The sequence below is a fragment of the Papio anubis genome, chromosome 5, assembly GCF_008728515.1.
Source record: "Papio anubis isolate 15944 chromosome 5, Panubis1.0, whole genome shotgun sequence".
NCBI lineage: Eukaryota > Metazoa > Chordata > Mammalia > Primates > Cercopithecidae > Papio > Papio anubis.
The window spans coordinates 8096546-8123845 of record NC_044980.1 but is presented as its reverse complement, the minus strand read 5'-3'; positions in this window follow the sequence as shown (position 1 = coordinate 8123845).

Below are 27300 nucleotides of genomic sequence, written 5' to 3'. Positions count from 1 at the left end.
AGACCAGCCTGGCCAACACGGTGAAATACCGTCTCTGCTAAAACAAGTACAAAAATTAGCCAGGTGTAGTAGCAGGCGCCTGCAATCTCAGCTGCTCAGGAGGCTGAGGCAAGAGAATCGCTTGAACCCAGGAGGCAGAGGTTGCAGTGAGCCGAGATTGCACCATTGCACTCCAGCCTGGGAGACAAGAGTGAGACTTTGTCTCAAACAACATCAACAACAACAAAAAGATAGTCCAAAGAGTGTGAGTCCAGTGGATATGGTTTTTCTTGATCTTAAAAATGTCAGGAGGAACAAGATGAGACTAACAAAGAAAGAATATCAAGTAAATCTTCAGCCAATAGAGATTTAATAAAAATAGAAAAATTGTGAGTGCTGAGTTTTATAAAATGAATAGACCACTGAACTTTTGAAATTGACACAGTAGTCACTAAAGGAAGCTCAGGAGACATGAATTATTTAGACATGCAATATTTTCTAGATTGGAAAGGTTTTTGTTAACTCCCTCACAAGAGACAAAAGATGCAATCCATAGATAGAGTGGTAGGCAAGAACAACTATTTATTTTACAAAGTCTACGAGAGGGAAGCATTGTCTTATTCAACAACCAGCTCATAGAGTATAAAGGTTAGCAGTTAGAGCTACTGGTTAAGGAAGACTGATTGTACCAATTCCTTCTCTAATGACCAGGCAGAAGTGACAGATTTTAGGGTGACCAAATCTGCTGAGAGCACAGTGGTATTTATGTCAGAGAAGACCAAGGGAGATAACCAAAAGGTTCCCTGAAACCCAGCTCGAATCCGGGGAACAGATGAATGACTGCAAAATAATCATGCACGCATTGATGCTCTTGAGAGGCATCCTCTAAGCTGGGGCCAGGCCAGGCATTATCCATCCATTCAACCTCCCAGGAGAAGCTGTGGACGTCACTGGGGACAGCACAGGGCAACACCTGGGAAATGTGAATCTGTGGTTACAGACAGGGAGAGGAACTGACGTTGTCTTAAGGAAAGAATAATCCAGAAAAAAAAAAAAAAAAGCCAAATGCTTGGTGCAAGACCAACCCTCAGCAATTATGAGGTTTTTGTCTGGCTCTGCTTCTGAGTGGTGGCTTTTTGACCTGAATAAATCTGGGGAAATTTGTAAACCAATTGGTGCCAGCCAAGTGCCTGGAGCAGTGCAAATGGAGGCACACAGGCAAGTCTTGACGTGAACTGAAAATATAAACTTACATCTGGTTTGGCCACCTTAGCTGTTATGGGCTGGAAATTTGTGCCCCCACCCTCTACACACATATGTGGAAGCTCTAATCCCCAGTGTGGCTATATTCAGAGATGGGACCTCAGAGGAAGAAACTGAGGTCAAATGAGAACATCAGGGTGGAACCCTGAACCAATAGGATTAATGTCCTTATAAGAAGAGACACAGGAGAGCTTGTTCTTGCTTTTTCACTCTTTCTTGCCCCTCCGTCTCTCTCCCTGTGCTGAAGAAAGATGACATGAGGACAGAGCGAGAAGGTGGCATTTTACAAGCCAGTAAGAGTCCCCTCACCAGAAACCTAATTTGCTGGCATCTAGATTGTGGACTTCCAGCATCCAGAGTTGTGAAAACATGCCTATTGTTAAACCATCCAGTCTGTGGTATTTGGTTACAGCAGTCCCTGAAAACTAACATAATGGCCATATAGGAAAAAGATGCTGGAAAGCTCACCTCTTCTAAATAGGGGTGTACCAAGGTGTGGCAGACAGCCAGTTCAAATCCATAAACATTTTAAAATTCATGAGTTGCAGTGATAATGCAAATAGGAAAAGGATTCAATTCCCTGCTTTCAGAAAATTCACAATATAATTAGAAAAAATGAGACCCTAAGAATTAAACATAACAGAATGTGATTAGAGTTACACCACCGCAGGAAGCCCAGGGCAGAGTGATGGGGTCACACTGGAGCTGACAGTAATTTCCTAAACAGTTTGCTCTTTGAGATTGGGTTAGGTCTTTGGAATGTTTCACATTTAATGGTTTAAAGATAGTGAATGCATAATTACAGAACGTTTTTCTCCCACACTCTTGTGGTATATATTCATTTTCTCTAAAACATTTAGCTTATTATTTTCTTTTTTAATTATTTGAGGAGAAAAAATTTTAAAAATTTCCACGTGCCCTTGATAGCACTAACTATAATATATAATGATAGATAGATAGATAGATAGATAGATAGATAGATAGATAGATAGATAGATAGATAGATAGATACTTTTAAATCTTTTAAAGCTCACAGTTATCTCTTAAGGAATGGAATCCTTGTAATAGCTAGTAGGTTCAAGTGGTAACCTCTGTAAGAATGAAGATCGCTTGGTGACATCTGTAAAGTCACACAGCAAAGTCAAGGCTGCTTAAGGCTGAATCAAAACTTTCCTACCACCGTCTGAACACCTGTTCCCTAAAGTGTTTAAAGTCATCTGAAGTCCTTTGAAATGTCAGCCTGAGGGAGAGAAAAAGGGAAGAGAAAGGAGAGGGGAATGGAGAGAATAAAACAGAGAGAGAGACGCAGGTAGAGAGACAGAGGTAGAGACAGTGGTAGAGAGAGCCTGAAAGACAGACACGTGGATAATCAGGCAGTCTGCACTCAGGAAATTAAGTAACTTCCTCAAGAGAAGAGAAAGTTGCCAAACAGAGAGAAAGGGGGTCCCCTACAGTGCCCTGGGCACCTTTCCTTCACAGCAAGCCTTGAGGCTGTCAGTATTTCCTGTGTGGTCCTGTGATGAAAGTCCTGTCCTTTATACCCTAAGCCTGAGGAGGCAAGGACAGCCTCTGTCTTTCTTTCATTGCCCTTCCTTGGGCCTGCTGAGAGCCCTATACCTAGAGGGTGCTCCAGAGATAGTTGCTCAGTGGGCAAGGGACAGAGAGAAGGGCTCACCAGGTGCACACACTCACACAGGTAAGAACAGCAGCTTGAGGGGCTCCATTCTGAGTCTATGAGCTGCTCACATTTGCCCAGCGGGCCAGGGGAATACATACTCACAAGTAAGTGTGACAGTTGGAGAGGCTCAGTTATGGACTGGGTGCTTATGTCTCCCACAAATTCACATGTTGAATTTTACCCCCAAGGTTATGGTATGAAGAGGTGAGGCCTGGGGGGTGATTAGGTCAGGATGGTGCAGCCCTTAAAGAAGAGGCCTCAGGAGCTCTCTCGTGCTCCATGGGAGGACATGGTGAGAGGGTGGCCCTCCACAAGGCAGGAAGTGAGCTCTCGCCAGACACAATCTGCCAGGGGCTTGATCTTGGACTTCCCACTCTCCAGAACTGTGAGAAGTAAGTGCTGTTTAAGTCATGGTATGTTGTGTAAGTCTATGTTTTGTTTTGTTTGTTTGTTTGTTTGTTTTGAGATGGAGTCTCACTCTGTCACCAGGCTGGAGTGCAATGGCACGATCTCAGCTCACTGCAACCTCTGACTCCCTGATCCAAGTGATTCTCCTGCCTCAACCTCCCATGTAGATGGGACTACAGGCACACGCCACTAAGCCCAGCTAATTTTTGTATATTTAGTAGAGGCGGCGTTTCACCATGTTGGTCACGCTGGTCTCGAACTCCTGACCTCGTGATCTGCCAGCCTCAGCCTCCTAAAGAAGTCCATGGTAATTTGTTATAGCAGTCTGGACTGACTAAGGCAGGCCTGATCCTGAATTTGGAGAAACATTTTTCATTGACTTGTAGTCATTTTGACTCAACTTGTGACACATACATTTTTTAGCCCATACTCACAGGGATAGATCATTTTTAAAGTATCTGAAGCTTATATAATTCAGACGGCCTTTTGAAAGAAAAGAAAGATAAAATGAACACTAAAAAAGACATCCTATGGCAGAGAGGAGGTATGGGCTGAGTTTTAATAGCGCCTCTGTCCTTTACTGTTTGGGTGATTTGGGGGCTGTTTGCCACTTGCTATGACTCAGTTTCCTATGTGTAAAATGAGGATAATAAGAACATCTTAGATTGCAGATTTATCTTAATGATTATTGAGTTAATCCATATGACATTAAGAAAAATGCTTGACTGCCTAGAAAGTGCCCAACAAATATAAGACATTGCTATTATTGCTTTTATAAAATCTGGATAATGATGTAAATAACCTTTAAATATATGATACTTTATTAAAACTCCTTGTGGCAACTGGGATGTTGAACATTTTGTTAGTTGCATAGCATTTGAATAAAGGAAATGTGATTTCAAACGGAGTCAACACTGAAACAGATATGTTTCCATAGCAGGGAAATGTAGAATCAGGTTGGTCAGAAGTCTATTTTGGGGATTGATTAAGTGTCTGTAAAACACAGGCAAGTTATGATTATCCATAACAGAAGTGCCCGTGTGAAGACTGATTCTCAATTTAGATCCTTGGTTGCTCTGTTCTGTGGAGTACAGGGCACCTCCTTAGAGCAAAGTCATTCCTGGCTTCCGTGGAAGATGGAAGGAATTGTTCAAACACAAAATACTCTTAGCTCTGATGAAGAACAGCTTTCCGTACACTTAAGGTAACATTCTCATTACTAGATTGTATTCTTGAAACAAAGACAGTGAGGTACTTCAATTTTTTCAAAAATTATGGAAAAAAATTAGATTTTCTTTGGCCAGTAGTCAAGGTTGCTGTTTATCTTGGGCTCTCTGCTTTTGTGATCAGAGAAGGAAAGAGTTTGGCAGCTAGCTTTTTGTTTGTTATAGTAATTGTTTTTTTCTGGTATATTTTTCTGGTATTTTTCTTTTACCAAAAGAGATAATGTTGGGAAACCATAAAGGGTAAAAAGAACAGAAATACAGAAGTTCCGAAATACTCTGAACTTCCCTTCAGAAAATGGAGGGTAAGGTCATTAACAGGCCGCACAAGCTACTCAAGAATAAGAAGGAAAATCTGCCAACAAAACATATTTCATACCAGGATATGCTTTTTCCCATTTGATCATTGAGTTTGATTTTTCACTGATTCATATTTTTTCAAAAGTTTTATAGAAATTAGAATTGGGAGAGTTTTTCAAATATCCCAAAATTCAGACAGTGGGGATGGTGGGAATTCCCAAAAGTATTTTACTGGGTAGAGGGGCCGCTAGTGTGAAATATATCAAAGAGTTAAGTTAGCTGGAACCGAAGGGTACAAGTTTTATTTGCAGTATGATCCTAAAACGATTTGGTAATATTTTAATTGCACACAAAAACATAAATACAGAGCATCTTTTGCTGAATCTGGTGTTTGAAGGTAATGGAAAAATAATTTTTTAGAAAACAAAATAAATGTAAATGTGTTTTTACATATTGTGTTTCAGCCCAAAGGGAGAGCTACCAACAATAGAATCAAACATCTAGAAATTCATGACCATCCAATGTGGAAGTATTTGGAAGCTTGCTGCATGAATTCCATTCTTCCCATAGGGTAGAGCCATGTCCATTGCCACCGTGGTGATGAGAGGCAGCACCAGTTTCCAGGCAACAGAGCTGATTGCCAATCCAGCCTTGGCTGTCCAGTGGTGGGGCCTTAGTCAGATGACCAAAAGCCATGGGATGAGAATTTTTTTGAGAATGAGGGTGAGGATAGCCATCACACTGGATTGTGGAAGACCAGTCTAGGGATGTAGATAAGATCCATGATCCTGGGCCTAGAAAGAGCCTCAGTGATTGTTTTGAAAGTGTAACAAGTGTAACATTTTTGAAATAGTCTAGTTTGTGTTTCTTCTTCCAATTATCTTGATTTGACAAGTGACCTCCATTATATAAAGACAAGAAGATATGACTGAATGAGAAGAGAAAGAAGAAAAGAGAAGCATTTATTTGGGCATTTCTTAATAAATGCTGATCACATCTTGGCACAGGCATTTTTAAAGCCTACTAAAATGTTTAAAATGTCTATCATACTGGCCCTCAATAATCCAGTCATTTCCCCATGTCATCTCTGCTTTTATAAAAAGGTTTTCAGAACCGCTGCCTACACATGCAGTGACTGTATTACTGTGTTCAAGGACATATGCCTACGTGATGTTGTTCTTCCATAAATTCAGAGTTTACTCATGCACATTCACATGTCATATCCAGCAGACAGGCCAACGTTCTCCGACCCAGTTCACCCTGAGGGAGTGGCAGGAAGTGGGTGGGGTGGAGCAGATGTGCTCATGTAGCTGAGGGCACTAGCAAGGTCGCCACTCTTAAATGAGTTTATTAATTACTGGTGAGCAGCCCCACTCTTTGCTAGTGTTTTCAGGTGTGTAGGACTACTTGAGTCATGTGGTGTGGAAGATCGAAGCCTACTCTGTGCAACTTTGGGGGAAATGATCAAGGAAAATTATTCTCAAGGCTTTATTGTGAAGTGGCTATGCCGATCATGAGGGAAATGAGGAATAATTGGCCACTTACCTGAAAAGGCAGGAATGGAGCAAGTACTTACTGAAGGGCAGATGCTGAAAATCGGGGGTTGTACATCTTATGCAAAGGGAAGAGTATCAGCCAATGAAAAGATGTGTAAATGCTTGTGACGTGTTATAGTGGCTGGTAGTAAAGAGGCGAGTCTGGTAGGAATTGAGCTTGCTTATAGGGAGAGAAGAGAAGAAAAGAGGGAAGTTAGAAAGATCAGGAGAAGCCCTACAATGAAAAGCTTTAGTTATCTTTCCAACGAAACAAAAAGAAAAAAACAAAAACAACTTTTATTCCTGAACAGTGATTTTGTTCAGTAGCACTTCTTTCTCTTGAAAACTAAAAAAAAAAAGTGAACCACAAATACGTAGAACAGTTAAAAGTTAAAGGTGGAGCTGGTATGGCTTTGGTGTGAGAGAGGTGTGACTTTCTGTGCTATTAACCATGGGCCAGGGGCTTCCCTAGCAATCTAAATCTGTAAATCACATTGCTGCCTCTGGAAGAATCGGCACCCTGGAAGCCATCACCAGGAAGCCATAGTCCATTCCTAGACCTGCACAACTGCATATAACTACAATAACTACAGCACAACTGGGTGAAAAGGTGTTGTAAGTATAGAGTACAGACTGATGGAAAGAAAGATGATTAAGTATGTCAAGAGAATGAAAGGTCACTCGATCAGGGGATTGGAGCTTTGGTTAAGGATGGGCCCTCTGTTGTAGAAAGTCAGCAAATGTCAAATTCTAAGCCAGAGCTCAGGATATCAGAGTGAGTGCTCAGTGCTTAGAAAATAGCTAACTCTCTTGTTTATCGTAAAATCCATTGCCGTTAACTTTACAGTTTAGTCAGGTTATTTTCTGGAAGCTTTTCAGAGAAATAAGTTTCAACAGTATAATAACATTAAAATGGGACCCAGGTAACAATAAACCCTATGGTTTAACGGCGTAATAAGTATTTTGTGCTTGTGAAAGTCATTCTTTGTGAGACAATGAGATTTTACCCAAGCTCAGTGAAAATGCCTTTTGAATTTGTTTCTAGTACCCTAAGGGATGATGGCTCACCTGCCTTGCCAAGGTTAATGTGGCAAAATGGAAAGAAAGGATTAGATGCTTGGGAAAAAAATGGAGAGAAAAAGATTTAGGGAGAAATTTCAGGGAATGTCTCAATCCTACATCCATACTGCCAGACCTGGGTATGGCTAATTACAATGTTGGGACAGCCTAAAGCAAAAAGCAGGTTAAAACATGTAACTTACAAATAGATTCATTAGAGAGAACGTTGCCAATTTTATTCTCCTAGGGAAGATGATTGTTATATCTGCCACATTACATAGGATTAGTGAATAACCTGAGGTTAAGAGTTTAAGACCAGCCTGGCCAATGTGGTGAAACCCCATCTCTGCTAAAAGAACAAAAATTAGCCAGGCATGGTGGCGGGTGCCGGTAATCCCAGCTACTTGGAAGTCTGAGGCAGGAAAATTGCTTGAACCTGGAAGGTGGTGGTTGCAGTGAGCCAAGATTGTGCACTCCAGCGTGGGTGACAGAGTAAGACCCTGTCTCAGATGAGAGAGAGAGAGAGAGAGAGAAGAAAACAAGAAAAAAGGAGAAGAAAAATATTTGAAGAAATATTTGCCCAAAATTACACACACATTTGAGGAGAAACATAAACTCACATATCGAGGAAGATCAACAAACTTCTTGAAGAGGAAATATGAGGAAAAAGACAAGGCAAATCATAATCAAATTTCTGAAAACCAGTGATTTAAAAAAAAAAGATCTTAAAAGCACCCAGAGGAAAATGACAGATAGAAGAACAAAGCTAAGATGACATTCTGATAAGATATCCGATATCAACAGACATTATGCAAACAAGGGAAGTGAGATGACATAGCTGAAGTATGAGGGAAAAATCCTGTCAACATAAAATTCTGTACTTAGTGAAAATATATTTTAAAAATAAAGACAAAATAACAACTTTTTGTGTAAACTAAGGATAAGAAATTCATTGCCATAGACTTTCTCTACAGAAAGTCTTTAACTTTCTGTTAAAGAAAGTTTTGCAGAAAAAGAAAAAAATGGCAACAGATAAAAAAAATATGGTTCTAAACAAAAAGTGTGTTGAGTCCTAGAAATAGTAAATGTGTGGGTAAATATCAAAGACATTTTTCTTACTATCTCCCTAAAAGAAAAATGATTGTTTCATGTAAAAATAAAAATAATATACTATGTATTCATTACATGTGTAGACTTAATGTGCAGCATAATAAACAATAATATAATAACGTTATGGAAGAAAGGTTAAATATAGAAGTATATTATTTTAGTCCAGGCATGGTGGCTCACATCTGTTATCGCAGCATTTTGGGAGGCCGAGGCAAGCAGATCACTTGAGCTCAGGAGTTAGAGACCAGGCTGGACAACATGGAGAAACCCCATCTCTCCTTGACCCCCAAAAAACCCCCTAAGAAACAACCCCCGCCCCCCGAAATAAAACCACACACACAGAGCCAGGTGTAGTGGTGCACACATGTAGCCCCAGCTACTTGGGAGGCTGAGGTGGGAGGATCACTTAAGCTCCAGAGATGGAAGTTGCAGTGAGCCAAGACTGCCCCAATGCACTCCAGCCTGGGTGTCAGGGAGAGAGCTCATCTCAAATTGAAAAAAAAAAAAAAAAAAAAAAAAAAGAGAGTATATTATTATAGTTCCAGAAACAGATTCATATATTTAAGGTTTTAAGGTTTAAGGTCATACATGACATAAAATTGCCAAGATAATTCACTGGGGAAAGGATAATCTTTTCAAATGTGATTTTGGAACAATTATATGTATCCGTGTGAAAAGGTCACAATAATTACATTATACTTTATAAATAAGTTAACCTGAATCATACATAAAGGCAAAAACCAAAATTATAAAACTTCCAGGATAAAATTTTTTGTGACCTTGGGTTAAGCAAAGATTTCTAAACACACAAAATGCACAACCTATGAAATAAAAATATGAAAAATTACAATACAACAAATTAATTTTTTATCATATAAAGTGTATTAGCCTATTTTCATACTGCTATAAGGAAATACGAGAGACTGGGTGATTTATAAAGAAAAAGAGGTTTAATTGGTTCACAGTTCCAGCTGGCTGCGGAGACCTCACAATCATGGTGGAAGGCAAAAGAGGAGCAAAGGCATGTCTTACATGGCAGTAGGCAAGAGAGTGTGTGGAGGAACTGCCCTTTATAAAACCATAAGACTTCATGAACCTTCTTCATTATCAGGAGAACAGCATAGGAAAACCCACCCCCAAGATTTGATGATCTCCCACTGGGTCCCTCCCATGACATATGGAAATTATGAGAGCGACAAATCAAGATGAGATTTGGGTGGGGGACACAGCCAAACCATATCATTTCACCCTGGCTCCTCCCAAATCTCATGTCCTCACATTTCAAAACCAATCATGCCCTTCCCAACAATCCCCCAAAGTCTTAACTCATTTCAGCATTAACTCAAAAGTCCACAGCCCAAATTTGTGTAGCTGGCTTGAATTTCTCCTCAGAAAATGGGTTTTTCTTTTCTATCACATCATCAGACTGCAAATTTTCCAAACTTTTATGCTCTGCTTCTTTTTTAAACATATGTTCCAATTCCAAACCATATCTTTGTAAATGAATTAAACTGAGTGTTTTTAAGAGCACCTAAGTGACATCTTGAACATTTTGCTGCTTAGAAATTTCTTCCATTAGATACCCTAAATCATCTCTCTCAGGTTCAAACTTCCACAAATCTCTAGCACAGAGGCCAAATTCTGACAGTATCTTTGCTAAAGCATAGCAAGAATCACCTTTGCTCCAGTTCCCAGTAAGTTCTTCATTTCCATCTGAGACCACTTCAGCCTGGACTTTTTGCTCAAACCCATTTAACAAGTCTGTAGGAAGCTCCAGACTTTCCCACATTTTCCTGTTTTCTTCCGAGCCCACCAAACTGTTCCAACCTCTGCCTGTTACCAGTTCCAAAGTCACTTTCACATTTTTGGGTATCTTAATAGCAGTAATCCACTCTACTGGTACCAATTTACTGTATTTATCAATTTTCATATTGTTATGAAGGAAAATCCAAGACTGGGTAATTTAAAAGAAAAAGAGGCTTAATGGACTCACATTTCCACATGGCTTGGGAAACCTCACAATCATGGTGAAAGGCAAAGGAGGAGCAAAATCATGTCTTACACGGCAGCAAGCAAGAAAGCATGTGCAGGGGAACTGCCCTTTATAAAACCATCGAATCTCGTGAGACTTATTCACTGTCATGAGAACAGCATGGGAAAACCCAACCCTATGATCCAACTACCTCCCACTGGGTCTATCCCACGACATATGTGGATTATGGGAGCTACAAGTCAAGATGAGATTTGGGTGGAGACTCAGCCAAACCATATAAAAAAGATACTGTTAATAAAACGAAAAAGTCACCAAAATTCTGGAAGAAAATATTTGAAAAATAAACTTAATAAATAACTTTAAGTATGTAAAACACACTTAAAATTAAATAATACAGCACAGAATATGACACAATATTTGAACATGCACTTCATCAAGGAAGAATTCCAGATGTAAATAAGTACATATAAATGACTGACATTATTATTAGTGAAGTGTAAATTTAAACCTTACTGAGGTATCACTACATACACACTATAATGGCCAAAATTAAAAACACCGAGAGCACTATGCAATGAAGAGAATTTAGAGCAAAGATAACTCTTATACAAAGCTAGTGATAACACAAAATGAAATAGCCATATTGAAAAACTGTCAGCAACTTCTTATAAAGACAAACTTTTTAAAATGTAACCTAGCAATCCCTCCTAGATATGTACTCAAAGAGAAATGAGAACATCTGTCCAAACAAAGATTTGTATGCAAAATTTGTGTAGCATACAGATTCATAGTAGCAAAAGAGTGAAAATAGCCCAAAAGTCTATCAATTAGTGAATGAATAAACAAATTGTGGTATACTCATCTGATGGAATAAAGCCTAGTAATAAAAAAGGAAGAAACTACTGATACATACAACAGAAATGAATCTCAAGAGCATTACATAGTAAAATAAGTCCAACATACCCCCCAAAAACACATGGTTTGTGACTGCATTTATATGAAATTCTGGAAAAGGCACAGTTTTAGTAATAGGAAGATTTGGCATTATCTGGGTCTGGGGATGGAAGTATGAACAAATCCTCTACAAGGAAATTAGACAGAAATTTGAGTAAAGGAAATAACTGTTGTGGTCACATGACTGTATACCTTTGTCAAATTTATGCAATTTTACCTTTAAAATGTATTTTGTGTAACTTAGACATTTCAGTAATGCTGATAGAAAAAAAATAGTCTAGAAGTGATAAAGTATTGTGGACCAGGCAGAGACAAATGTAAAACTCTCTCACTATAAGGTCTTCACCACTACGGGCCAAGTGTGCCTTCCTTAAACAGCTCCCAAGTAAGGTAAGAAACAAATATAAGCACACAAGAGAACATCCCTCCTTAACCTTCTTGAGGGACATCCAGAAACTGCCACCAATTGATTAACATTTGAGTTTTATCTATTTTGGAACTGTTTCAAAGCTTGTGAAAAATTTTGAAAATAAATATTTTTGAGATGTTTAAAAAGAGGAAAAAAAAGAGTGAAACCTATAAGGCAAGAATATGACATAATGCACAAAGAAAAGGAAAATTTAGAAAAAAAACCATATAAATTCTGAGAAAAAAACTATAATCCTTGAAAAATATCTCACATAATAGGTAAATGGTAAATTACATGTTGCTAACAGGAAAATAGTAATTCAAAGTTAGAAATGAGGAAGTAAGCCAAAATACATCACATATATCATATATCACACAGGAATTAGGAGCCATGACAAAGGGAAATTATATAATAAATACCTAGGGCTAAAATTGAGAATAGATAAATATGTTAAGAAGCAATATTTAAACACTCTGTTGGATACCAGCTTATTATCTTGCCTATACTTAATGCTATTGATTAAAGAAAAAGATTAGACACTTGAAAAAATAGAAAAATATTTAGGGGAAAAAATTCAGGACATGTTTCAATGTCCCAAAGTATTTGGTAAAATAAGTAAAACAAATACAAATTCTGTTAACACTTATTTGTCAAAGAAAGTTTACTATCCATCAAAGATTGCTGTTCCCCTATTTGTGAATTAGAATTGTTTCTGGAAAATGGCTACCCAGGAAATTTATTTTCTTATCCTAGCATCTTTATGTGGGGCCAGATAACTAATTCTGGCCAATACAATGCGAGCATTGGAAAATTATGTACATCACTTCTGGAATGGGCCTTTTCAGCCTCTGCTCATGTGTTGGTTGGAGGCATCTAGAGAGTCTCGGAGACACATGTTAACTAAGGCATTGACACTGCCAAGGGGAGACCCCAAAAATTTCAACCTAATTATTTTGAGATAAATTTGTATTGTTGCTGCATCAGTAATTCATTTAACCCTCATTGACCTGAAAGGGTATGTGGGCACAATGACCAAACTTTTATGCTGTTTATGCCATTATGCAATTTGGGGTCTCTTTGCTAAATCAGGTAGCTTACCATTACGAAAACAGTAGTTAAAATGCTTTGATAATTCGATAACAACATACTTTCCATGTTAGAAATGTAACCACTTTGATCTTTCAAAAAGTGAATGGTAGTAATTTTCGAGACTATTGTTTATTTAATAAGTCTCTTCTGCTGTATCACCAGGGATAAATGATGTTAAAAATGGCTGCTGTTCATATGATGAAGACCTTGAATGTTCACAATATATGTTTTTCCAAAGAATCAAAGTACTTTACTAGAAAATAAATGTTATTTTCTTGAAGAGATAGATTCTATGTTATGGTTTTCCATTCTTCAAGGTCACAGAGTCTATAATGAATTACAGTAAGTCACATGAAAAAAAAAAGGTTGAAGTTCTCCAGCTTCATTCCTATCCACAGAATCCAAACTAGCAACTATCCAGAAGTATGATGACCAATCTGAATATTCTTAACTCAGGAGCAAGGTCGTGATACTCTCTTGAACCTCAGAGCTGAAAAAAAAACCAATCACATGGTAATGGAGATGGCTCTCTTTGATCGCAGTGCCCTTCCTCTAAGCACCAGAAGTGGGGTAGAATAGTTCCTAGAGTGGAAAAGGTGAGTTGGAGGTGGGGCATCCAGTTTCCCCACCATTCTGAGACTCTAAGCAGGAGGTTTGCTTTTATTTTATCTCACAAAAATCATTCCAAGCATTGGCAGGGCTAAACTATCTGAGGTCAGCTAGAGATAAAGAGTAGGGGTGGAGCTTACAGTAATCAGCATGTGGAACTCTGTGGCTGTTCTCCTTTTCTGCCAGTAAACATGCCACAACATAGAAGACTCGTCAGCATCACCATGCTGCAGGAAGCAAAGCCCACAGGTCTCCTGGGTTCAAGCCCCTAGTCAGCTTTCCCACATAGCTTAGGCATCTTCCTTGAGTCTTCCCCAGAAAATTATAGGTTAGGAATGAAACCAGCTTCCGAGCTCTTGCAAGACTCATGACCTGGGCTTGGGGAACTCTGAAGTGCTGAAATGGCTGCAGAGTTCGTGGATCTAAGGACCACAACAGTCAGTCTGCTCAGAACTTCTGAACAGACTTACTGTAGAAGGATGGACACATACAAAGTCAGATTACAAAGGCTTCAATAAATACCTACTTAGTAAACACACAAACATTGACACATGAGTATAAGGTACAAAATTAATTAGGCAAGCATGACCTCAAAAAATGAACAAAATAAGGTGCTCATTGCTAACCCTAATGAGATGGAGATGTATGACATATCAGACAATTCAAAATTTGTTTTAAGAAAGCTCTTCGGCAAACTTAAAGAAAACACAGAGAAATAATTCAGAAACATATCAGAGATACTTATCAGAAAGGTTAAAATAATAATTTAAAATATCAAACAGAAATCCTGGAGGTAAATACTACAATGAACAAAATTTAAAAATAGAATCAGTGGCAGAATTGATCAAGCAGAAAAATAAATGCATGAACTGAAAGACAGGATATTTGAAAATATATAATCAGAGAAATGAAAAATAAAACAATTAAAATGAGGAAGTCATACAGGATCTATATGACACTATGAAAACAATTAATGTTTGGCCCATTGTCATTCAAGAGGGATTAGAGTAAGATAAAAAGGTAGGAAGCTTATTTAAATAAATAGGAGCAGAAAGCTTTCCAAACCTGGATAAAGATATAAATATCCAGCTACTAGAAGGCTGAAGATCACCAATCAGATACAATTCAAATAATACTACCCCAAGACATAGTATAGTCAAACTATCAAAGGTCAAAGAAAAAAAAAGTCGATCCTGAAAGCCACATAAGGAAAGAAGCAAATAACATATAAGGGAGTTCCAATATGCCTGGAAGCAGAAGACTTCAGGCAGAAACATCACATGGCAGAAGGGAGTGAGATGACAGATTCAAAGTGATGAAGGAAAAAAAAAAAAAAAAAAAAAACCCTGCCAATCAACAAGCTATCCTTCAGAAATAAAGGGTAAACACTTTCCCAGACAATGAAAACCCAAGGGAATTTATCACCAACAGATATGTCTTCTAAGAAATGCTAAAGAGAATACTTCAAACTGAATAAAAAGAATACTAATGAGTAATGCAAAAACATCTGAAGGTATGAAACTCACTGGTAAATCCAAGTGTACAATCAAATTCAGAATATTATACTACTGTAATCATGGTATATACATGACACACCATCAATGTTAAGGTTAAAAAATAAAACTAGTAAAATAATAACTATAATAGTTTGTTGAGGGATAGGCAATATAAAAATACATAAATTGTTACATCAAAAATTAAAAATGTGGGGGGAATGCAGATAAAGTGTAGATTTTTTTGTGTGAACAAAATATGTTGTTATTTATTTTAAAAACTGTTTAAAATATGAGATTTTAAAAATGAGTCTCATGTAACCACAAAATAAAAACTTATAAACAATAAACATTTTTAAAAAAGAATCAAAACATATTTCCAGAGAAAATCACTTAACTGCAAAGAAAGACAGTGAGATAACAAGATCTACACACACACACACACACACACACAGACACACACACAGACACACACAAGCAAACAAACTAGCAACAAAATGGCAGTTGTAAGTTTTTACTTATCAATAATTACACTGAATATAAGTGGATTAAACTTTCCAATTAAATGAGACAGAGTGCTAAATGGAAAATATATAAGACAAAACTATATGCTGCCTACAAGAGAGCACTCCACTTGTAAGGACACACAGAGACCGAAAATGAAGGGACAGAAAAAATAGTCATTTCAAATGGAAAACCAAAGAGAGCAAGAGGAACTATATGTATATCAAGTAACATTCTATGAGGCCCGCAATACTGTGATATCAAAACCAGACAAGGGCACTAGGATAAAAGGAAACTGCAGGCCAATATCCCTGATGAATATACATTCAAAAATCCTCAACAAAATTCTAGCAAATCAAATTCAGTAGTACATTAAAAATATCATTCACTATTATTAAGTGAGATTCACTGAAGGGATTCAAGGATAGTTCAATATATGCAAATGAATAAGCATGATACATCACATTAACAGAATGAAAGACAAACTCATATAATCATTTAAATAGATGCAGAAAATTTATCTGACAAAACTTAGTATCTCTTCATGATAAAAATTTTTAACAAACCGGATATAGAAAGAATGTACCTCAACACAATAAAGGCCATATATGATAAAACCACAGCTAACATACTAAATAGGGAAAAGTTGAAAAAAATTTTGCTCTAAGACCTGGAACAAGACTAGAGTACTAATTTTACCACTTTGATTCAACATAGTACTAGAAGACCTAACCAGAGCAAATAGTCAGGAGAAGAATAAAATAAAAGGCATATGATTGGATAGAAGAAAGTCAAATTGTTTTTATTTGCAGACATCATGATCTTATCTATAGAAAATTTTAGACTTCACCAAATGACTGTTAGAAGAAATAAATAAATTCAGTAAAGTTGCAGAATTGCAGAATACAAAATCAACATACAAAAACCAGTAGTGTTTCTATCTGCTTATACCAAACTATCTTAAAAAGAAACCAAGAAAACAATTCCATTTATAGTAACCAAATAAAAATTGAAATACCTAGTAATAAACTTAATCAAGTAGGGGAAAGATCTCTACAATGAAAATTGCTCAGCATTGGTGAAAGAATTGAGGAAGACACAAATAAATGAAAATATATTCCATGTAATAGAACAAAATATTTAATATTGTTAAAATAACCATAATACCCAAGGATAATATACAGATTCAATGAAATTCCTATCAAAATACCGATGACATTCTTGACCGAAATGGAAAAAATTAACCCTAAAATTTGTATGTAACCACATAAGACACCTTAGTCAAATCAATCTTGAAAAATAAAATAAAGTAAAATATAACAAAACAAAACCCAAATCTGAGAGCAACACACTACCTGACTTCAAAGTATTCTACAAATCTATAGCAACCCAAACAGTGTGGTACTGGCATACAAACAGATATAGAGAGATGACAGAATAGAAACCCCAGAAATAAACGCATATGTTTACAACCAACAGATTTTCAACAAAGGTATCAAGAAAATACACTGGAGAAAGGATAGTCTCTTCAATGATTAATGTAAAAACTTGATATTCACTTGTAGAAAAATAAAATGAAACATTTATCTTTTACCATCTACAAAAGTGAAGTAAAAATTAATTAAATGCTTAAATATAAGATCCAAAAATATGAAACTACTAGAAGAAAATGTAGGAGGAATAATTCATGACATTGTACTGGGTAAGGATTTTTTGGATAAAACCCCAAAAGCAACGGCAGCAAAAGCAAAAATAGACAAATGGGATTACATCAAACTAAAAAGTCTCTGTATAGCAAAGGACCCAATCAACATAGTAGAAAGACAAATTATAGAATGTAAACTTGACACAGAGTTAATATACAAAATATATAAGGAAGTCAAACAACTCAACAGCAAAAAACCAAATAACTAGATTAAAAAATGAGTGAAAGACCTAAATAGACATTTTTTAAAACGTAGACATACAAATGGCCAATAAGTCTATAAGAAATGCTCAACATCACTATTTATCATGGAAATGCAAATCAAAACCACAATGAGAAAGCAACTCACTTTGGTTAGAATAGTTAGTATCAAAAGGGCAAAAGACAACATGGTTTGGCAAAGATGGTCAGAAAAGGGAGCCCTTATTCACCGTTCATGGGGATATAAACTAGTACAGCCATTGTAGAAAAGAGTATGGGGGTTCATCAAACAATTTAAAATAGAACTACCATATGATCCAGCAGTCTCAGTACTGGGTATGTATCTCATGGAAATTAGATCAGTTTGTAGAAGAGATATCTGCACTTTCATGTTCTTAGCGCCACTCTTTACAATAGCCAAGATGTGGAATCAACCTGAGTGTTCATCAATACACGAATAGGTCGTAAAAATACACACACACACACACACAATGGAATACTATTCAGCCATAAAAAGAATGAAATCCTGTCATTTTGACAACGTGGATGATCTGGAGGACCTTATGATAACTGAAATAAGCCAGGCACAGAAAGGCAAACAGCACATGATCTCACGCATACATGGAATTTAAAAAAGTTAATATTACAGAAGTGGGGAGTATAATGGTGGTTACCAGGGCCTGGGATGGCTATGAGGAGAGATTATGAAGAGATGTTGGTCAAAGACTTCATAATTATACTTAGGAGAAATAAATTTTAAATCTATTGTGTAGCAAGGTAAGGATAGATAATGATGATATATTGCATTCTTGAGAAATGTAAAGACAGTAGAAGTTATGGGCTCCCACCACAAAAATGATGACTATGTGAGATCACGCATTTGTTAATTAGAAATGAAGAATTCTAGCATCTTTCATGTCAAGCCCCTGTGAAAATCAGGGTTCATGGAAATTATGCATTGATGAGAAAAAATATGTTTTCAGCATTTTCTAAGAAGATAAAATATTTTAAATAACTTCAAAGAGAAAAACCTTAGAAAGATTAAAGCCATGTTTTTAAGGTTTTAGAAAATTTCATTAATAACCATTACAGAGGCTAATAAATCTCTCCTTATTTCCACTCACTATGAGCTGTGGAGCCTTCATTGCATCTACTCATGTGCCTCAGTATATTTCTTTCTTTTTTTTTTTTTTTTTTTTGACGGAGTCCCGCTCTGTCGCCCAGACTAGAGTGCAGTGGCCAGATCTCAGCTCACTTTAAGCTCCGCCTCCCAGGTTCACGCCATTCTCCTGCCTCAGCCTCCTGAGTAGCTGGGACTGCAGGCGCCCGCCACCACCACCGGCTAATTTTTTGTATTTTTAGTAGAGACGCGGTTTCACCGTGTTAGCCAGGATGGTCTCGATCTCCTGAGCTCATGATCCACCCGACTCAGCCTCCCAAAGTGCTGGGATTACAGGCGTGAGCCACCGCGCCTGGCCGCGCCTCAGTATATTTCTTTAACTTAGACAAGATAGAGGTGGTGCTATGTCACGATTTAGAGAGGAAGATGCTAACACCTATACGTGGACGTATGCTAAAATAATAACCGTTGTCAAGACAGTAATTTCATAACTTTTTCAGTGGAGTTATATTAAAATATTGGGTTAAAGTAAATATGAAAATGTCAAAAAGTAAATTTGGGAGACAGTAATATAGAAGAAAGATCTTCAGACTGGAAATTGGCAGGTCCACCTGCATCCCTTGACCAACTCTTGTGTTTCGGAATGCAAAATGATATGACTACTTTGGGGAAAAATTTAGATTTTTCTTATAAATTACATATATATATTTTCCATATGACTCTGTGACAGCACTCTTTGATAACTGAAATATTATGTTCACAAATACCTGTACACAAAAATGCCAATAGCAGCTCTGTTCAAAATGTTCCCAAGCTGAATACTATTCAAATAACCATTGATGTGTGAATGGAGAATCCAATTGTGGTACATCCACATAATGGAATATGACTTTTAATAAGAAAGAAGCAACTATGAACACATCCAACAAAACATGAATCTCAAAATATTTTTGCTGAGTGAAGGAAGCCAGTTTCCAAAAGTTACATATTGCATGATTTCATTTCTATGACATTCTAGAAAAGGAGAAGACCGAGGTACAGAGAATAGACCAGTGGCTGACAAGGGTAAGCTTGGGGAAAGCATGTAGCCAAAAAGGGGTAGCTCAAGGGTGTTTTGGGAGTGATGAAACTTTTGTGTATCCTTGATTGTAGTGGTGGTTCCATGACTCTACAAGTCTTAGTACATTTAAAAAATGTTAATTTTACTTATGTAAACCTGAGAGCAACAAAAAAGATAAACGTGGTGGAATGGGCAAGAGGAGATAAAATCAATGTGAACTAGAGCTATATTACTAAATTATAAACTAAATTTTCAGAAATGTCAATCTTCCTGAAATGATTGATTTGTACCTTAAAATTATAGCCTATTTTGTTGAATTAATCTTCTATGTGAAAATTCTTGCAGAGATACCTGTTTAAATATTTCAGATTATCAATTTCTTAGGAGTCTTGTAGAGCTGTGGAAGGATCGTGTAAGCATATTTTTCACCTTGTGTGTCACCAGCGAATTACGTTTTCAGAACCATTAACCCGACGATCTTCCTAGTGATGTCACCCCAGAATACTCCTAAGGGCCCACCGCTTAAGGGCCCACCGCTTACTCATTTGGGATCTGAATTGTGAAAGAGTTGAAGTTCCAGGTAGTTCAGTTTTGTTCTGTCAGAGTCTTCAGCAGAAGATAAAGTGAACACAAACACAAGATCTCGGTCTCCAGTGTCTCAGAGCACATCGCCAGCCCCCAAGCAGCATGGAGGGTACCATGGTCCATCCAAAGGGAAGGAGATTGGCAGCTGCACAGGATGGACGGTGCCACCTAGGGTAAAGTGGAGCTGGGGAGGGACCATACATCCCAGACTTCTGAAGGTAGCTGACTACAGTGTTTGTGCTGATGGAAGATGTGCTATAACACTTAATGATGCTTGAAAAATTCTGAATGATGATAGACCTGCCTATTAGTTTTATTCACATGATAGAAGCTCAGGAAATGTGCAGTAATTGGCAGAATCTGTGGACTGAGACATGAACTGGAAATCAAATTCCACGGTAATATTTTCTTTTTGCTGGAAGATTCCATAACGCTCCAATTCCTGAACTGCGAGGAAGCTCTGGGGATACTTCAATGTCCTAGAGAGAATTATTTACATTTCCAATACAGTGCAGGTTAAAGGTCCTCAAAGGAAAACAGCATGTGATATTCTGGGCCCCAGGGGGCCTCATGGGATGATGGGCGGAGTGGGAGATTGAAAGAACGCAAGGCAAACGCCAACCTGCCCATAAGGAAGGGCTCTTTCGGAAGAGGAGTTGTGGGAGAGAAAATCATAAATAGGTTTTCAGCTGTCCTTCAGGAAATAAGCTATGACTTTGTCTAAAGTGAAGGAGTTGGGGATAGTAGACCAGAATGTCCAATGTCTGAAATTCCATGCGAGCTCTGGGTACCAGGACAACCAAGCTGGGGGTGGGACAACCCATCACTCCCAAAGGCAAATAGATCACAATGGCTTTCCCTCCTTTTGAACTCAGAGTACAGCTAAGAGGGATAAATGGGAAATGTAGTTCGGGAGCCCCATCCCTGACGCTCCTGACATGTTCAGACTTCTGGAGAAAATGGACAGGCCCTGGGTCATGAGTGTGCCTGGTGGAGACTTGACTTCAAACAACATCTATGCCCGCCCTTGCTGTGTGGAACTTGGCAACGTCTCATTTCCACTCTGTGGGAAACAGTAATGATCAGAACCTGTGCCAACTGCTGCTGTGAAGCGAAAATTAAGGGAATAAAGTGGGGATTTTGAAAATAAAACAGACTTGGAGAACTTACACTTTGCATGTATAATAGGATTTACTTGCTACCGTAAAAGGATATCTTTGAAATTCTAAAAGCTTTAATCCACTAATTCTGTGATGCTAACAAGAGGGTCTGCATGTCAGGAGGGTAAGGGTTTCACTCTCATTAATTATTTGGTTCTCATTTTTGAGTAGTATTTCTTTAGGAAATGCAAACACACAAAAAAAACCTCATATGTGAACTTTGCAGACATGAGTAGATCAGAATTGGAGGATAACACAGAACCCTGCTTCAGAGACAGGGATTTGAAACTTTGCTGTGCTATTTGCAATCCTTCTTTCATCACAGTTTACACTAAAGTGGTCATCTGTCTGTTAAAGCTTACACAAACTAGTTTCACATGTAGCCAGGGTTACTTTATGTTCCATACAAAAAACAATTTGAATTCCTATCAATAACTTCTAAAGCTATAGCTTATATACTTCTGTGGGAACAAGGAATCTTCTCAGGAACAAGAATTCTACAAAATTCTGCATTTTAAATTTCCAAAATTATAATGTCTATAAAACCTTTCCTTATCATGTTGTGGTTTTAGCTCATGTATCTTTATTTACTTATGTACATAAAAGACAACCTTTCCTTTTAAATTAATAATTTGTATTTGTCATGAATACTTATAATTTTATGTTGCCTCAGCATCCATTTTTAAATATGTTTGATTTTCTCATGCCAGAAGTAAGGCTCAGTCACAGTTGACAATTTTTATTCTATACCCCAAACAAATGGCTCCAACCAGTGGTCAGAGATAAAATTTGGAGGCGTCTCTTCCACCTTGCAGACTGCACTCCCCACTTTCCCACCACTGCCTTTAAACAGACCATTGAGATACTTGTCTGCCAACTGAAAGTGACAACCTCTCAGTCACAGCATGATCTCCTAGAATTAGTACCTGCTAGCTTTAAATCTACCAGTTAAAGCTTTCCTAGAGAAACCTGTTTGGATTACACCCTGAACGCAATAAAAACCTTGCCTCATTGGATCCCTACTTTCTCCGTGTGCGTGTGCTCCTTGACGTGTGTGTGTGTGTGTGTGTGTGTGTGTGATGTGGCCTCCTTGCATTCTATGTAGCCTTCAGGGTCTGTAAGTACTAAAACTTCTTTAACTTTTACATTGTGGTTGTGTCATTGAAGCAGTGCACACAATCGGTTCTCTGATGGTGAGGCTACCCCAAAAGGACCCACACATGTGGACCCCCTGTTGGTGCCCTTCTGTTCAGGCTTCTCAGCCACTGGTGACAGTAATTACCAGTTAAGATGATAGAATTTTATTTAAAACATTGTTGAAGGATGTTTACATTGAATAAGTTTTCAGATTCTTCAGATAGTCTTTTACAAATTGGGATTACACATGCTTGCCATTTTGTCTTAACTTTAAAAAAGTTCCCTTATTCGAGTTTGGGGAACTCTGCTCAACACGTATCTACGTCACCCTTTGTTCCTAGAACTTTTGGATGTAACTCAGTAATAATAAGCAACTTGCCTATTTCTGGGTGTTCAACGTAACTGTCCTTGGTTTGCCTGTTCTCCTGAATTTCTCTTGTTAATACTAAAATATAACAATAAAATCTATCTGGAGTTGGCAGAGTATCGATCTTTATACATTTAATGAAAAGGAACATATTTTGGATTATCACTCTCCATATTCATTTGTGTAAATAGAGGAAAGGACATATGACTAAAGTAGAATAAAGCTGCCTTGAGGCTAAGTGAATAAACATGGTGGCTGATTAGCTGGAAATACATTTCAGCATTTGAAATAAACCAAATGTTGAAAGCCAATTGTCTATGTGTTTCTTGAGTTTCTGAAAGTCTTGTGAACACAGATAATAATTGGCTTTATTCTAGACTGTCCTTTCCAGAATATTTCTATAGCAAAGAGTTTTGGAAGACAGTGACAGAGGGCAGACGTGCTTACTATGTTTCCCTTCAAGCAAGGAGTAGACAGGCTTACGGCCTATTATAAAAGACCCAGACGCCCTAAGCTAGGGATTTCTTTTCTTCAATCAACCTACAGGGCGAGCAGGTGTCATCTAGGTCTCCTCATATTTCCCTGTGGCAAATGAAAAATATAAGCTTTAAATCATTTAATATAAAAAATTAAAGAAACTAGAAATTCAGAAAGGGAAATATAGCTGTGGAATTCAGTTTATGAAAATTCAATGCATTCATACTCTATGATCCCAATGAAAGGCCGGGAAACAACTGCGAGGATTTTCAGGAAGGCAATTTTCAGGTAAAGTTTTCAGGCATTTTGAGTTGACTGACACTGAACTGACTACTTCTTCAAGGAAATGTGTCCCTAGCCCTTCCAGCAGAGGCTTCATGACCATATGAAGAGACGGAATCTGTGCCTCTGGCATTGGCTAAATGAGCTCCAAGCAGACTCCTTACATAATTTTTAAGTTCTGTGGCTGGAGGGCAAGGCTTTTAGGAATTTGGGGGATGCGAGGCTCAATACTGAGACAGGTTTCTCTGCACATTCCATATGAAAACAAGTGCAGTCACTGAAAATGCTGTAAGGATTTGCAGTTCCCAGCATGCCAGCAATGTGTCTGTTTTCCTATCACATCTACTTTCACGAATCATCACTAATCATATTTGTTTCCTTTTCTTCCGGATAAATCATAAGAAATGTATTTATATTGAGAAGAAGACAATTATTTTTAAAAATGTCTTATATGTCCTTTATCTGGGGTTTACTTTTGAGGATTAAGCCGGTACAAAGTTTGGTGATGGTTACACTTTACGCAATTATCTAAATTCGGAAATATACCCCATAAAAGTAAATTTTTCTGTTTGTTAGTAAAAACAACAACAAAGAAAGCTCAATTCAAAAACTGCTTTCATTTTTAATCATGTTGATTTAAAGAAATTGTTTGGGCACAGTGGCTCACACCTGTAATCCTAGCCCTTAGGGATGCCGTGGTGGATGGATCACCTGAGGTCAGGAGCTCAAGACCAGCTTGGCCAAAATGGTGAAGCCCTGTCTCTACCAAAAATACAAAAATCAGCTGGGCATGATGGCACATGACTGTAGTCCCAGCTACGCAGGAGGCTGAGGCAGGGGAATCCCTTGAACGGGGGAGGCAGAGCCTGCAGTGAGCCGAGATCAGGCCCCTGCACTCCAGCCTGGGTAAGAGAGTGAGACTCCATCTCGAAAAACAAACAAACGAACAAAAAACAAAAAAGAAATTATTTGTACTTCTTGGAAATCCAACATTTTAACAGACTGCCTTTCTAAACCTGCTTTAGAAGGATCCTGACTTACACAGGATATCTTATTCATTTTGAGAGAATACTACATCATATTCATCTTGGACTGAAAAGTATTTCAATTTCCAAGTAGTCATGAAATTAGCTTTATAAGGAAAGAAGCTACTTATTAAGTTGAAATATCATCCCTGGGAGTTTGTACAACTACATTGTGTTTATTTGATCCTAGAATAACACCTGGTATTAGTCGTTACTTCCTAGAATCACTGTTAACTATGAAGACATTGGCATTGATAAGTCTTGGTATTTACTTGACGCTTTGCAAAATGTCTCACATATATTGTTATCCTTTATCCCTCCAACAACCTTGAAGTTTCAATACTGTATATCATTTTTATATTTTTACAGAGGAATAAAATTAATCTATTCTATGATAGCCATTTAACTAATTAATGGGCAGGACTCAGATTTGAACCTAGGGCTGTGTGTCTCAGGGGTTCATCTTCTCAACAATGTGCTGATTGTCACACAAGTCTCAGCCATCCAGAGCTCTGTTTAAATTGATCCTGGCTCACATTTCAATGCCATATAAATTCCATAACATTCTTAGAAAGCAATAAGAACTCCCTCCTCTGCTAAACACAGTATTTACAAATAGGGTTTGGGAATGCCACTTTCTATTATTCAAATCAAATTTTACAACAAACATTGTAGCTGTCCATTTGAATTAAAGAAAGCAAAGCACTATAATGGACTGTGAATATTCTCACAGATGTGTTCTTAAGAGCCTATCTCTCAGTGATTGTCCTAGAGGGAGATGGACCCTGAGGACTTTGGCAGGTTGTGGGGCTGGGGATCAGGAGGATTTTGAGGAGGAGGAAGGCGATGAAGAGTTTGAATTCTTATCCCCCTAAGTTTAAATGGTGTCATCCAGACCGTGGCCGCTCCTTATTTCTCCTGGGGGACAACAGGTAGATTGGAAGCAGCAGGGGGTGACACATTAGCATGTCATGGAGTTCAGCTAGAGTTTTGCTTCTCCACATTATGCTGAATTGAAAGTCATTCTCCTTCTAGGCATATCGTATTAAGTTATTTTGGACAGATTTGAGTAAATTGTTACTAGAAGAGGTTGTTGTAAGTTAGGTTGTGAGTTTCAAGACTTTTTCTCGTCTATAAACTGAGTTCTGTTAGTAACTCAATGTGGGCTCTGTGGCTGTGAACCCCCAGATGGCAATCCTGTACAACAATGGAACATGAAATTATTGATCTTGAGAGCTGAATCTCTGTTATTATTAAATCTCTTCCATGCTGTTGTTTTATGGAGGTAACAAGAGCCCTTTTTGTGTATTACCTATAAATCTTTTCCCCACAATCATATTCTATTTTCCTGTAAAATAACTACCATTGTTGCTAGTGATTGAGAAATATTAAATATAAGTAGAGCTTCCCTATTACCCATTACTACCATTTTTTTGTTATAATAATCTGGTTTGTGAAGCAGTAGAAAGAAAATACGTTCACTTAAGAAAAATACAATGATGTCACTTAAATCCGTTCAGTTTGTTAATGTCAATGTTACATGGGAGGAAAGGAAAGCCTGTGACAGTGACTTTAAGGTAAATTTCTTCTTCCTCAAAGTGAGGTTCTCACATGTTGTGGACCTTGCTCGCAAACTGTCTGGAAAACAGACATCACTCCAAAGAATGTGTTGCATTTGCTTGTGTGTGAGAGGTTCTCCTTTTGTTTAATTGGGAAATGCAGCGTGCTGCAGTGGCTCCACACGGAACATTAAAATCAGGGGGCTGTGAAGCATGAGTTCCTCTCCCCAATTTATCATTGGTTTCCACTTCAATCACTCTATGACACAGAGCATTTGTTCAAGAACTGGTGGGCCCCACGTCGTCCTTCCCACCTTCCCCAGCGTCCCCAGGAGAGACCCAGTCTGCCCACAGACCTCCCCAAAGGATGCCCTGTGCTTTTCCATTTCAGCAGATGATGCCTGAGCTACCATTTGCTTGAAAACTTAGAAAGAGAGAGAAACAAGACAAAGGAATATGGTCACAAACCACAACTGCTTGGTGAGTCTCATAGGACTCATAATTTCACAACTTATGTTGAGAGAACTAATAGGGCGTTAATTAGTCATTGTTGTGACTGATTCTGAAATGAAAGATTTTTTTTTAATGGAACTGATATGTGATCTAGGCTAATTTGCAGAAGTTGAATAAACAGATTTTTCATGCCAGCATGAAAAATTAATTACATGTGATGAAAACCTATTTAAAACATTCAAATAATCAAAATAATCAGTCTGCAAACTGCCATTCCTGCCACTCCTGAAAAGAATATCTTAAAGGGTTCTGCTAATATTCTACTTTATTCTTGTTTTTAAAAGCAACTATCACACCCCGATTGGAATAAGGATTCTTAGGAACTCAGCCTGGATGCAGACAGCACCTAGGACAACCTGTGTCTAATGGCACTCGGCTGACAGGGCCAGCAGGTCGGGCATGTGCATTGAAGAAATGAGGACCCACGGACCTGCTGCACTCCCCAGTTCTGGGGCTTCTCCAGAAGGAACAGACCAGGCACAGGCTGAATCTTTTCAGAGGGG